We start from the raw sequence: 11,965 nt of genomic DNA, 5'->3' as shown, positions 1-11,965 counted from the left end.
ATTAAAGCTCCTTAAACCACGATGCTTGGAAAACCTTGTGCAGGTAGGAGAGGTGGGGAGCAGGATCTCCAGAGAGAGACAGCAACTGAAGCACTGTCCAACATTAATGCAACTGTATGATCACATGTGGGGTCTGAACTTACCCTTTCYTGAGCTCTGAAATGAGCTGGATGCAGCCTGCCCCACCTTTTCAAAGATCATGGACACCCACATCAAAACCTCCATGGGAACACAATTATTCACACTTGGAATGGATGCAGTTGGGAATTGACAAACTTCATTTTCCTCCTCCCAAAAGAGTAGGAATCCTCTGCACCTCTMAGGTCACATGGATGAGGTTTCTCTCTGAGCTGCTTTTCCTGGGACCAGCTGCTGTCCACTGGTGCTGTGAATGAAGAAAAGGAATGGGACACACTCCCAGCTGACAGGGGGATTCCATGCAATCCATGAATTTATGTACCTTATTGAATATTTCATTTAAGAATAACCCGGGTTTTTTTTTCTGGGGTGAGAGATCCATATCCATGCTGGGTAAAATGTAAAACTGGTGATAACAGCTTAGCTGAGATGTCCTGTAATGCTTTTTCTGGTCTCTATATTCCATTCCAGGAGATATCAGTCTTCCTTATATCCCTCCTGCTTGTCTCGAATACTCAAGGTATCTCCAAGGGAATCTGTTCCTCAAYACCTGCTCGCAGGCAAATCCTTTTTCTGCTGGCCAACAAATTATTTAAACACTTTGCTTAATTTGAAGTACTTCCAAATTATTTCATGTGTCTATTTTGAAGGTCCTTTGCTCTGTAACCATCAACTGCAACTCACCATGACTTCACTCCAGAGACACTTCGGCTTTTGTTTCCAAAGTACTCCAGGAACATTACTCAGAATGTTTTTAAAGTACTATATAAATAATGAATCGCCCATCTAAATTGTTATAAAATTTATCATTCAGTGAATCATTCAGTTTTTATCTGAGGGAGCTCATGTGTCATATTGGTATTTATTCTGGCCTCTGCCAAAGTAAAGAAAACCAAAATTTTAGAAAATGTATAAGAAATATATGAAAATAAATAGGGTGTTTTTTTTTTTTTTTAATCCCATCAATGATATTACTACAGTGATTGTATTGGTAGTTGTTTATATTAAAAAGTCTGCATGTATTCTGTAAAACACCAATCGTGAGCCTGGGAAAACAAATTTGGGCACAATAACATGGGACAAAGGAATAAATAGTTTCACTGTCGGGGAGAGATGCACACTGCTACAGATAAGAATTGCTTGCTCTGTCAGTAGTTCTTGTCCTTCCTTTTCCTGTCAATAATCCAAGTATAATTGGGGGAATCCAGACTAAAGTATGGTTTCTTTGGTGCACCCAGAACTTCAGGCATTTATATTCTTTGGGCTGTTTCTAGTCCAAGAAAGTTTTCCGGCCTGTTTTTGAGCTCAGAGTTGCTTTTTCAATGTTTCATTTACTCGGTTTTCCCAGCAGCCATTTGGTGTGATGGATCTCAGTGGACCTCTGAGTCAGCCTCTATTCCAAACTTTGCACTTTCAGAGCCACCTTTAAGCATTGTTGAAGCCAATCTCATGAGAAACTCCTTCTATTTCAAATAGCTGAGGCCAAAAGGATTGTTGGAGTTGGCATGGGAGAGACTAAACAAACTGATTTCACTTTTATGTCACCTTTGTTTCCTTGGAAAGTCACAGAACATGTATCAGTCACAATCAGGGAAAAGGAACACTGAGCTCTGCAGTGCTCACGGGACAGAGATCTCTTGGAACAAGAAGTTTTTGGCTGGCAGCAGCAGGAATAAATTAGCCATAAAACAARTTGTTATTCCAGAGCACATGATTTTTGGGACAAACCTTCACCTCAGGTAGTTGATCTAGTTGTGGATTAGCATCATTCAGACTGACTGTACAAATAGGAACATAGAACTAAAAGTTTTATTACAGAATGTGATGAAAAATCCTCTGTAAAAGCTCTCCATTCTTCTGAGAAACTCTCAGAGCTCTCCAACTTTTGACCCTCCTTTTAGATTTGAATCCTGTTCAGTAAGTGTCCTTCTCTTAAATATCTCCAGAGAGTAATGTGAAGAAAATTCATATAACTCTGCTCCTCATTGTGGAGTCATTTGTTTCTTTTCTCTCTCTCTTTGTCTTGAATCCCAGGGAAAGGTTAAGTTTCCAAACAGAACATTTGTCTTTGGTTCTTTGTTCAAACCATATTTAGCACAGAAGGCCCTGTACCTCAGCATTGACACCTCTCATCGCAACCAGCCTTGGAAAAATTCCCCAGAGGAAAGTGCAATTAGAGCAGGAGAGGAACACAGTGACTCAGAACACTTTGTTTGGAGCTGGCAGGGAAAGGACGCAGCGCTGAAGCTGTGACACACAGCAGCTGTGGCAGCAGCAGCCAAACAAATGGAGAGGCAGCSTGTCTTCCCAAAAAAATGTGTCCCACTTGGCTTCCAGAAGTGCCTGGACTTCTCTTCAGTCATTTTGCATCTTTTGCCTCCTGCAGCTGATCAATATTTAGCCATGTGAACACAGGTCTGCGTGTCTGTCTTTTGACATGCAATTGTCCCCATATGACACCCAAAACAAGTCCAGTGACATCAGCTGTCAAAAATTTCCTGAATATTTCATTGYACTGAAAAGAGTGAGAAGCAGCTCTTATATCTGTGGGGCTTCAGGGAGARCTTRAAAAKGGGGATCCCAAGCTCAGGTGGAGCRCTGTGACCATCCTGAGGCTCCAGGAGAGTTCCCAAAGGAACTGTGTAGGTGATTATCAACAGATAGCTTGTGTAGGTGGTTATCAACAGATCTGGGAGATGAGACAGAAAAGAAAAGCTGTTACTCCCTTCCTTGTTTTTGGTTTCCAGAGCTGTTTGTTACCCTTGAAAAGAGCTGAATCCTGGCAGATGCTGGGCCCGTGGTGAGAGCTGCCTGGGCAGTAAATCCTGATGGCTGGATGGAAGATGTCACACCTGATGGGCTGCTTGTGGCAAACAGGCCTAGAACTTTTTCTTTTGCTTGCTAATAGATTTTTGATTTGGCTCCTCCTCTGATTCTCTTTGACTGAACCCCTCAGAAATGAGTCTTGAGAGCGATATCAGGGATAAATCTCCAAAGGGCAGTCCCCAGCTAACATCAGACACATGGCAGCTATAGGATGCAGGAAAAGGAGCAAATGAGGCACTGTTGAGAAGGAGCTTTTTGACATTTGGTGTTGCTTTTTGGTCTGTAAAATGTGGCTGCTTCTGAAAACACCAATGAGATCAAATGCTTCTTCTTCATCAACCCAGTTTTCCTGCTGAATCTCCTTCTGGTCTTGGCTCCATTTCTGTTCATAAGCTGTGCCAATAGCWGGTGGCCATTTGCTACCAGAGGCAGGAACCTCACTAGGTGCATCGATGTGTTTATCACAGAAATCAATCTCACATGGCCTCAAAACACCCATTAATAATCTTCCTGCCCATCTATCCAAAACCTCATTTATTACAATTCTTGCATTATTTTGAATGTTTGTTTATTAAGATGCTCCTAAAAGAGACGCCATTCTCATAATTTGCCTTGTAAAGGAATTTCAGAAAGAAAGAAGCATGCAGTTCTCCAAAGAGAGAAAAAGAAGAGCAGCACTGGGGCCTTTGGTTAAACAAAGTAAAAAAAAACATTGAAAGATGGGAATGGAAAGGAGGGGGAAAAATCATTAAAGTGCCCTTCTTCATCTTATACTTTTAATTGGCGATGATAAACTTGAGTGAGCAATGGAATCTTCAGCATCCYACAGGGATTTTTTTTTTACAGGCATGGAGTGACAGGAGCAGGGTGGATGGATTCAAACTGACAGGGGGTACATTTAGAAAAGCTGTTAGGARGAAATGCTTCCCTTTGAGAGGGCTGAGACACTCAGGGGAGCTGAGAACATCCCATTTCTGGCCAGAYTGGGTGGGTCTTGGAGCAACCTGCTCTGGTGGGAGATGTCCCAGCCCATGACAGGAGGACTCAAATCAGATGGTTTTGAATTTCTTTTCCAACCCAAGCCAATTCTATCAGTCCCTTGAACAAAACAGCATTTGGTTACCCCATTTCAAGTGTTCATTTTCTGTAGAACAGGAARCAGAAAGCTCCTGGGTGACAATGGGAGCGATATGGAGGCCACAGCCCCAGTGAAGGATAAAGGGCTGAGAAACAGCACAGGCAGATGAAAAGCAAAGGGGAGGAAAATCACAAGCAAGCCTGTGAAATACTTAATTGCAAACTGAACTTTCATTTATTTAGAGATCACATAGATCTGTGTCACTGAACTTTGTGCAAATTGCCATGGGGTCTTTCTAACGCCCACTGGGCCTGAGCTCAGCAAGGTGATGGATTGTTCAATTTACTGAGCAAACCAAGAGCTCTCGGCGAATTTTAGGTGCTAATCTTCTGATTGAACTCAATTGCCAGGGAGACCTGCCCCACAAACTTTGCCAATAAGGATTGATCCAGCCGTTGATAAGGATTTAAAAGGTTGACGCAGGATATTAACGAAGTATTGAATTTAGCTGCTCCCCAGCTACAATTACAGAAAAAGCATAAGGCCATTTCAAACCTGTGGAAAAATTAAGAGATGCCATATCTACGTGGAGTGACATCATTAACATGTCACTAAGTTAGGGGACACCTTCACGTGGACAAGTAAATTGTAAAATTTTGAGATGTGAGAGAAAAATAAAAAGTAAATTCCACTGATGTGTGGATTCAATCACACATTCCACCCCACTATACTTCTTTCAGGAGAAATTTCTTCACAGAAAGGGTGGACAGTGATTGGAAGGGGTTGCCCAGGGAGGTTTGGAGTCCTCATCCCTGGAGGTGTCCGAGGAATGTCTGGACGTGGCACTCAGTGCTCCAGGGTTGGTGTCAAGGTGGGGATCGGCCACAGTTGGACTTGATGATCCTCAAGGTCTTTTCCAACCTAAATGATTTTGTGATTCTGAAAGTTTTAAAACTGAAGATGCAAATTTTGAGAATTCTGAAGGTAGGAATATGCTAAGGGGCTTGGAGAAGACTTCAGTCTGAGCCCATCTCTGATCTATCAGTGTTATCATGGTTTGAGTTACTGTAGGCAGGCCTGGTGGACTCAATGACAAGTGTTTTCTTGTGTTGGACCTTACGTGTCCAGAAAACTGGGGACACTTTTTCCTCAGCTTTTGCAAAAAGAGAAGTCCATGAACGTAATTTCTCTGCCACTGTGGTGAGTCAGACTCAGGGTGTCTGTCAAATTAGGATTTGGGTGTTCATGCCAAGAGGTGTAATGGGGCAAATTGTGGACAGATTTCYCTGCAGGTTCCCAAAGGGACCTGCAGGGATCTAGGATATTCTCTTTGAAACTTAAAATCTCTTATTTGCAAGCAAAGGGTCCTCATTTCCCAAAAGCTGGAACAATTTCATGTCCTCTCTGGGTGCTCAGTTTGCCGAAGCACCTCTGGATTTTTCAGAAACTGCTTTGGGGAGAGTGAGCCAACATTTTAGAATTTCCTTTGCCTGACTCTTCCCCAAAAAGACATGGAGGGATACCTTTTCTGTGTTGTTTTTGTTGTGGTAGAACAATCCTCCAGATCCATGTGTTCCTTGAACTCTTCCAGGGATGGTGACTCCATCACTGCCCTGGGCATTCTGTTTCAGTGCCTGACCACCCTTTCCATAAAGAAATCTTTCCTAATATCCAATTTAAACCTTCATTGGTGCAATTTGAGGACATTTCCCCTGTTTCCGTCACTTGTTTCCTGGAGGAAGAGAACCGAGTTACATCCTGGGAGAGCTCAGGAGCTCTTCCTATTTCTCCTGTGGTCATTGCTCCTAAAAGGGATGGGGAAGAGCAACTGAACCAGAGTCAGAAAAAAAAACAAAGTAACTCTTTTTATTTGCTGAAAATCAAGACAATTCAGATGTCAGGTTACTATTAGTGAATTTTAAGAGCTTTCTTAATTAGCCGTACGTTAGAAGGCGGTAATCAGCATGTGTGTGCAGCACCAGTCACCTCATCAAAAATTGATTTGATTTAATTAGATTTACACATCTCCCCTTTTTCTAAACCTCAAAGTCGTTTGAAGCTGTGGGTGGGCCTCCACATCCCTAAATCAGAAGGTGAAAAACTGGCACACAGACCTAGAGTAAGATTTGCTAAATCTGGTGGAGCACTGCAGAGGCACAATCAACACTCATATTCCAGAGTTCCTGGATACTTATCTCACGTAAATTGAGTCTGATATTAATCCAGTAATTCAGGACCCAGCCATAACTAGGCTGGTTTGAGCACCCATAAGATCTCAAGATGGACATCAGTTTCTGGAAGGATGATTTTTTTTGTTATTCTTTAATCAAGGGCAGTGTTCTCAGAGTCACAGCAAACAACATTTGCCTGAGCAAGTTTTCAATTGGATACACTGAGATGAAAAAATAATCAATTACAGCTGAAAAATCCTTATCAGTCAACGGAAGACAATGAAATAACCCTGAAGAGTGTGCCTTATCAACTCTGAGATTTATGGGTGCTTTGTTAATAGGTTTTCCCCTAAATCTCAAATTACAAACTGATATGCAGAGGAGTAATCACAACGTGCAGGATAAGAAATGCTAAATAAAATTAATGGATTACAAACCCTTTTGTTTGTCAAGATTATCTGAGTTTCCCAGTAAATCCATGAATAGTTCTCAACACAGAAGGCCAAAAATGGAATAACAGCTCTCAGCCATTTSCTGATTGGCTCTGCCGAAACAGAACTGCAAAATGAACAGTTTGGATTCCGTGATTCTAAGGCACAAGATGTAACAGAGATCAGGAGGGGACAGGTCAATACTGCACTGAGAAATCTCTTCAGAAATTTTCTGGGCTTGGAAATAAAGCATCTTTCAAGCTGTGTATGTTTATCCAAGAAAAATTATTTATTGCATCCAAGTTCCCCACACACTGCCTGTGTTACATAYGGTGGCTGACACAAACCACCCCATTTTTCTACATTCCCTAATTTTAGAAGAGAAACACCAAATTTCTTTATTTATTTATTATTTGTATTTCACTTGGTAAATAATAAAATAAAAATTAAAATTTTAAAATTCAAAACTTTGTGATTTTGTGTTTGAAGCCTGTCCTAGCAATCAAGATTTAAAGAAACTTGTGGCAGTAAATTTAATTTTGGACAGCCCTGACATAGCAGGTTGTATCATGACATACTCAAGTTTTTCATGGCAATTTGAGCMATCTCTCCTTGTTGACTGAAAGGCTGCAATATGAGCCAAGACTTAGAGAAGAAAAACCCCTTATTCAGTCATAAAATGTGCTTGATGTATTGGTATCTCCTAACTGGCCATATAGGAAATTAATTTATTCTGTCTTACACCTTCTAAAAATTGGAAGTGGTTTTGTGATAGAGCTTTTAACCTGCTAACTACCAGTGCTTAAATCTGATTATTTAGGTAGAAATCCTTGAGTGAAGTGATATCAAATCTCATACAGCCTGACCTGACCTCTCTAATTTTGGGAGATGTTTTCAGAGGGAGGGAAAAACCCCAAACCCAAACCCCTGTGCTTCAATCTAAAACTCTCCCTCCCCAGAAAAGCRACATTTTGAGGTTAATGCCATGCCTCAAACCCCTGCTGGGCAGAAAAAATGGCATTTGCCAGACAAATCTGGTAAAATGTTCCCTTCTGTTGCTTTACTTCTGGTTTTAAATCTCACCCATGTTTTGCTCTCTTCATTGACCACATCTTTTGGTCTGAAAGGTTGGTCAGACAAGATTAAGGGGACAGGGAGCAGCAGAAAAGCTGGAGCGCAATTTTTGAACATCTTCATTGCATAAAAATGTGCCCTTTTTTGTGACACAGGGGAAAGTATTGCACAAATTATCACATTTTTTCACACTGTCACACAGTTTCTTCCCTCTGCTCTGCTGTCAAAATAAATTCCAATAAAAGATAACCACTGGGGGTTTTAGTTATATCTGGATTTAAAACAGTTTCAGCAGGAAAACTGTTGCAGATTTATAATAACCAGGCATTTCCATGCTCTCCTTTCAAGTGACACACATGAAAGAGAGATTAGGTGTTCAGAAAAGGCTAAAGTGTGGGAAAACTTTAAGAAGACAGTGGAAAGAGGGTTTTTTTCCTCCTTCAAAATCTGTTTTATCCATGTCTTGTTTTCAAATCCTCTTATTTGAAACATGAAATCACTGGGAAAAAATAGGATTTTTCTTCTTATTAATTTCACACCTCTGAATATGATTGTTCTTTTCCTTATAGGTAAAAAACACATGGAATTTGTTGATTTGACCGTAACATATGAATAGTTCTGCTGCTGCTGGCTGTGGATTTAGGGTTTGCCATTGGCACTCGTCATTTAAGTCTTGTTTATTCCACATCCTGGCTCATTGGGAATCTCTCCTAAAGATTAATTTGGTAAATGAAGCCTGTCCTAGCAATCATCAAGATTTAAAGAAGCTTTTGAGATTTGGAGATTTGACTTTTGGAGATTTGAGTGTGCTCAGCACCTGACATGAAGGTTTCCTGTGTTTTCACAGAGCTTTAGGAGCAATCAAACCCACACCTTGGTTTTCTTCTTGTGCCTACCATGATTGCTTGAAGAGCAGAAGGAAGGAACAGAAGAAGATTTTTTWAAAAAATATTGAGGTTTTTGTGGCAAAACCTCCTTTTTCATAATTTTACAYATAAGATGATCTGCTACATCTGCARGTGYATCATCCTTCTCTTGCTTTGGGGCAAAAATCTCTGCTTTYCCTCATCTGTCCCCATCAAAARCCACCTCACTGAATTGCCTCAAAGCAACAAAAACCCTAAAGCATTAAAGAGTGGGTAACAGCAAAGAGGCAGGCCATGGTTTCCTTAAGAAAAGAGTGAAATGAAGGGGGAATGCACAATTAATTCTCATTAGAAATTAGGGCATGTTGGAGCTGCAATGACCAGAACAGGAGGCCTTCTTTGTGTTCAGCACAACCCTAGTACTTGCAAATAAAATGAAATGAAATGAAATGAAATAAAATGAAATAAAGTAAAATAAAATAAAATAAGATCAAATAATATAAAATAAGATAAAAATTAAAATAAATCAAAATTAAATAAAGTAAAATAAAAGAAGAGAAAATAAAATAACATTAAATAAAATAAAGTAAAATTAAATTAAATTACATTAAATTAAAATCTCACTCCATTTTGCTGTGCCTGAGTTCTCACTGCCCTCTGTCCTGGGCAATTAAAACTGGTCCTCTTCCCAGTAAAGGCTTTAATGCACCAGCAGACAGCAGGATGGGAAATAACCTTCCATGCAATGTCACAAATAACAGATTTCCACTGGCAGGTTTCTATTTTGAGGCTGCACATCAAGCTGGACCTGTTGGAGGGGTGTCTGTGTGTTCCAGCTGCTGGAATGGAGGGCAGGGACAAGGCAAGAGATGAGTGGGCAAAGACATTCCCTGGGTGAAGAAATGGACTTGAGGCTTGTGCCAAATGAAATCAGGAACTGCAGGAATGTGTGAAATGAGTAGAAGGATGAATGAGGGAAATATCTGGGGTATAATTCAATGAGAAAACAGAAATATTTGTGATTGAGATGTGATATCTCAGCTGTTTCTCTGGACTTTCTGAACCTGTGAGTGATCAGAGCAATTCATCATATCCTAAAACTGACATCCAAAACAGGCCCGAAGAAATGCATCCTAAAGGTTTGTATTCCTCTTCCCTGAGTCACAGGGGAGTCAGGGGTGACTGTTCCRTGGGTAAATATCTATTACAGCTGGTGAATGATGCATGAATGGAATCTAACCACATAATCAGTAGCTTTAATTAATTAGAGATGAATAAGCACATTATCTGAARAGATTAAATGGGCACAACCCCTGTTTCTGTCCATTCAGTGTACACAAAAAACAGACTTTGACAAGCCTGGACAGCAGACAGGTTGAGACACTTGTGGCTGTCTTGGGCTTTGCTGTGTGTGAATAACTCTTGTGTATCCTGTGGGATGGGGCTTGGAGCACCCTCGGATAGTGGGAGGTGTCCCTGCACATGGCAGGGGATGGAATTGGATGGTTTTAAAGTCCCCTTCCAAACCATTCTGGGATTCTGTGATCACACAGAGGCAATCAGAAAATCTAGTTTGGCTCAGACAGTGAAAGTTTACCGGAGAAAAGGAGTTTTGCAGAGAATGTTTTTAGGAGCTGTGGTTCCACAGATGAATTTMACAAGAAATTGTCAGAGGTGGGTACTGCATGAGCCTGAAAACAAATTAATACTGCAGAGCACCATAAAAAGACATACCCATGGCAAATTCTTACTCATGGGAATGTCTGATCAATCCAACTGGAGTGTCCTGTCCTCAGCCAAAAGCGACAAGCAGCCCATGTCCCTCTTCCTAATCTAGAACAAAAGTAATTCAAAATTTAAATTAAAAACTCCCTATTTCAAAACGATTATTAAGTTGAGGAACAGATATTCCTCGGGGATTGTTTTTAATTAAAGTCTGCTGTCTCTCTCTTTTGTCTTTTTTTTTCTTTTTTAAATTTTTAATTACCAAACCTCTGGACTGAGTCTGGTGTGCCAGGAGAAGCCTGCTGAAACGACAGATCACGGCGAGTAGAGATGGAGAGAAACAAACCCAACCCCACTAAAACCCAGTTTTAATGAAACAAAACATTCCTTCAGTGCCAGCTGGCTAATTAGTGACAGGGATGGTTCCTCCCGTGCAACACGACTGTCACAGGCAAGGCCAGAGGGCRCCTCATGCATCCCAGGAAAAWAAACATTCCTTCCATAAAAATAAACATTCCTTCYATAAAAATAAATATTCCTTCCATATGGCAGGGAAGATTGCCAGGTAGAGAAACAGGAGCGATGATTTGGGTTGTCAGCTGGTGTGGGCAGAGTGGCTCTGTGATCAAGGACACATTGTCCATACTCTGGGAATGTTTTCCAGGAAAGGGATGAACCTGGCAGGAGATGTCCTGGAGCTGCACATCCATGAGCATCCCAAGATGCATGGGCTGCTTGGTGTTTTAGATATCCCAAACATGCTGGGGTAAATTTTAATCCAACTTAAATCAAAAATTATTGTTCCACTACCTTCAAAGAGAAATTAAAAAGCCTGAACTCATCAATTCATTATTAAATTAAAAGAAACATCAGCGACACTGAAATGGTGTTTGTTTTTTCCTAGCATTTATTTTTGAAGAATAAAGAAAATTTAATGATTCATTTTATTTTTTAATCAACTAGAAATACAAGTATTCTTTTTTTCCTCCAAAATTTCTAGAGAGCTAATTTTGGTTATTATTTTTTTGACAAGATGGAGTTAAGGCTGCATACTCAAATACTGAAATAGAGCTGTTTTTCACAATTTCTGATTCATTTGATATGGTGAAATGTTGTGTTCTAACTTGAAATCAAAAAACAGTTTTCTTAATCTTCAGTGTAGCAACTGAAACTGTTTTTCATCTGGTAACACAGATGCTTTTGGAATTTATAGTGCTGAACATACCATTGTGCAGGCTGCATCTGAGCAAAAATAATTAAAATAACATTGAAGTTACCAGTAAAATTATTCAGAAGTCTGGAAACCCTAGCAAAATTTGTTTGTGCAACCTTAGCTTCCCTCTCTATCTGATCAATAAAAATTCCATGTTTTTTGACTTTGTCTTTTTTGAATCAGCATAGTGGTACTTTTTTAAATGGGCAGCAAACCAAAGTTTGGTTTTAACTTTCTTTTGCCTCTGTCTCATTTACTGAACACTCCTGAAACTCTCCAAGATCTGAAGAAAGAGCATTAATTCTTCCAAGTTCTTGCCATTGCAGGGATTTTGAGCTGCATAGACAGGAATGGAATTATTTTCCATAGCCACAATGAGATGTGATCAGTGACCAGTGATCCACCTTCAGGTAGGAAACAGAAACACAAAAATCATGATAAAT

This window comes from Malurus melanocephalus, unplaced genomic scaffold (assembly GCF_030028575.1).
Source record: "Malurus melanocephalus ecotype Western Australia unplaced genomic scaffold, MMel_1.1 scaffold_135, whole genome shotgun sequence".
In the NCBI taxonomy this organism is placed as follows: Eukaryota; Metazoa; Chordata; class Aves; order Passeriformes; family Maluridae; genus Malurus; species Malurus melanocephalus.
The sequence above is the reverse complement of the archived record's forward strand: the minus strand, read 5'-3'. Positions refer to the sequence as shown.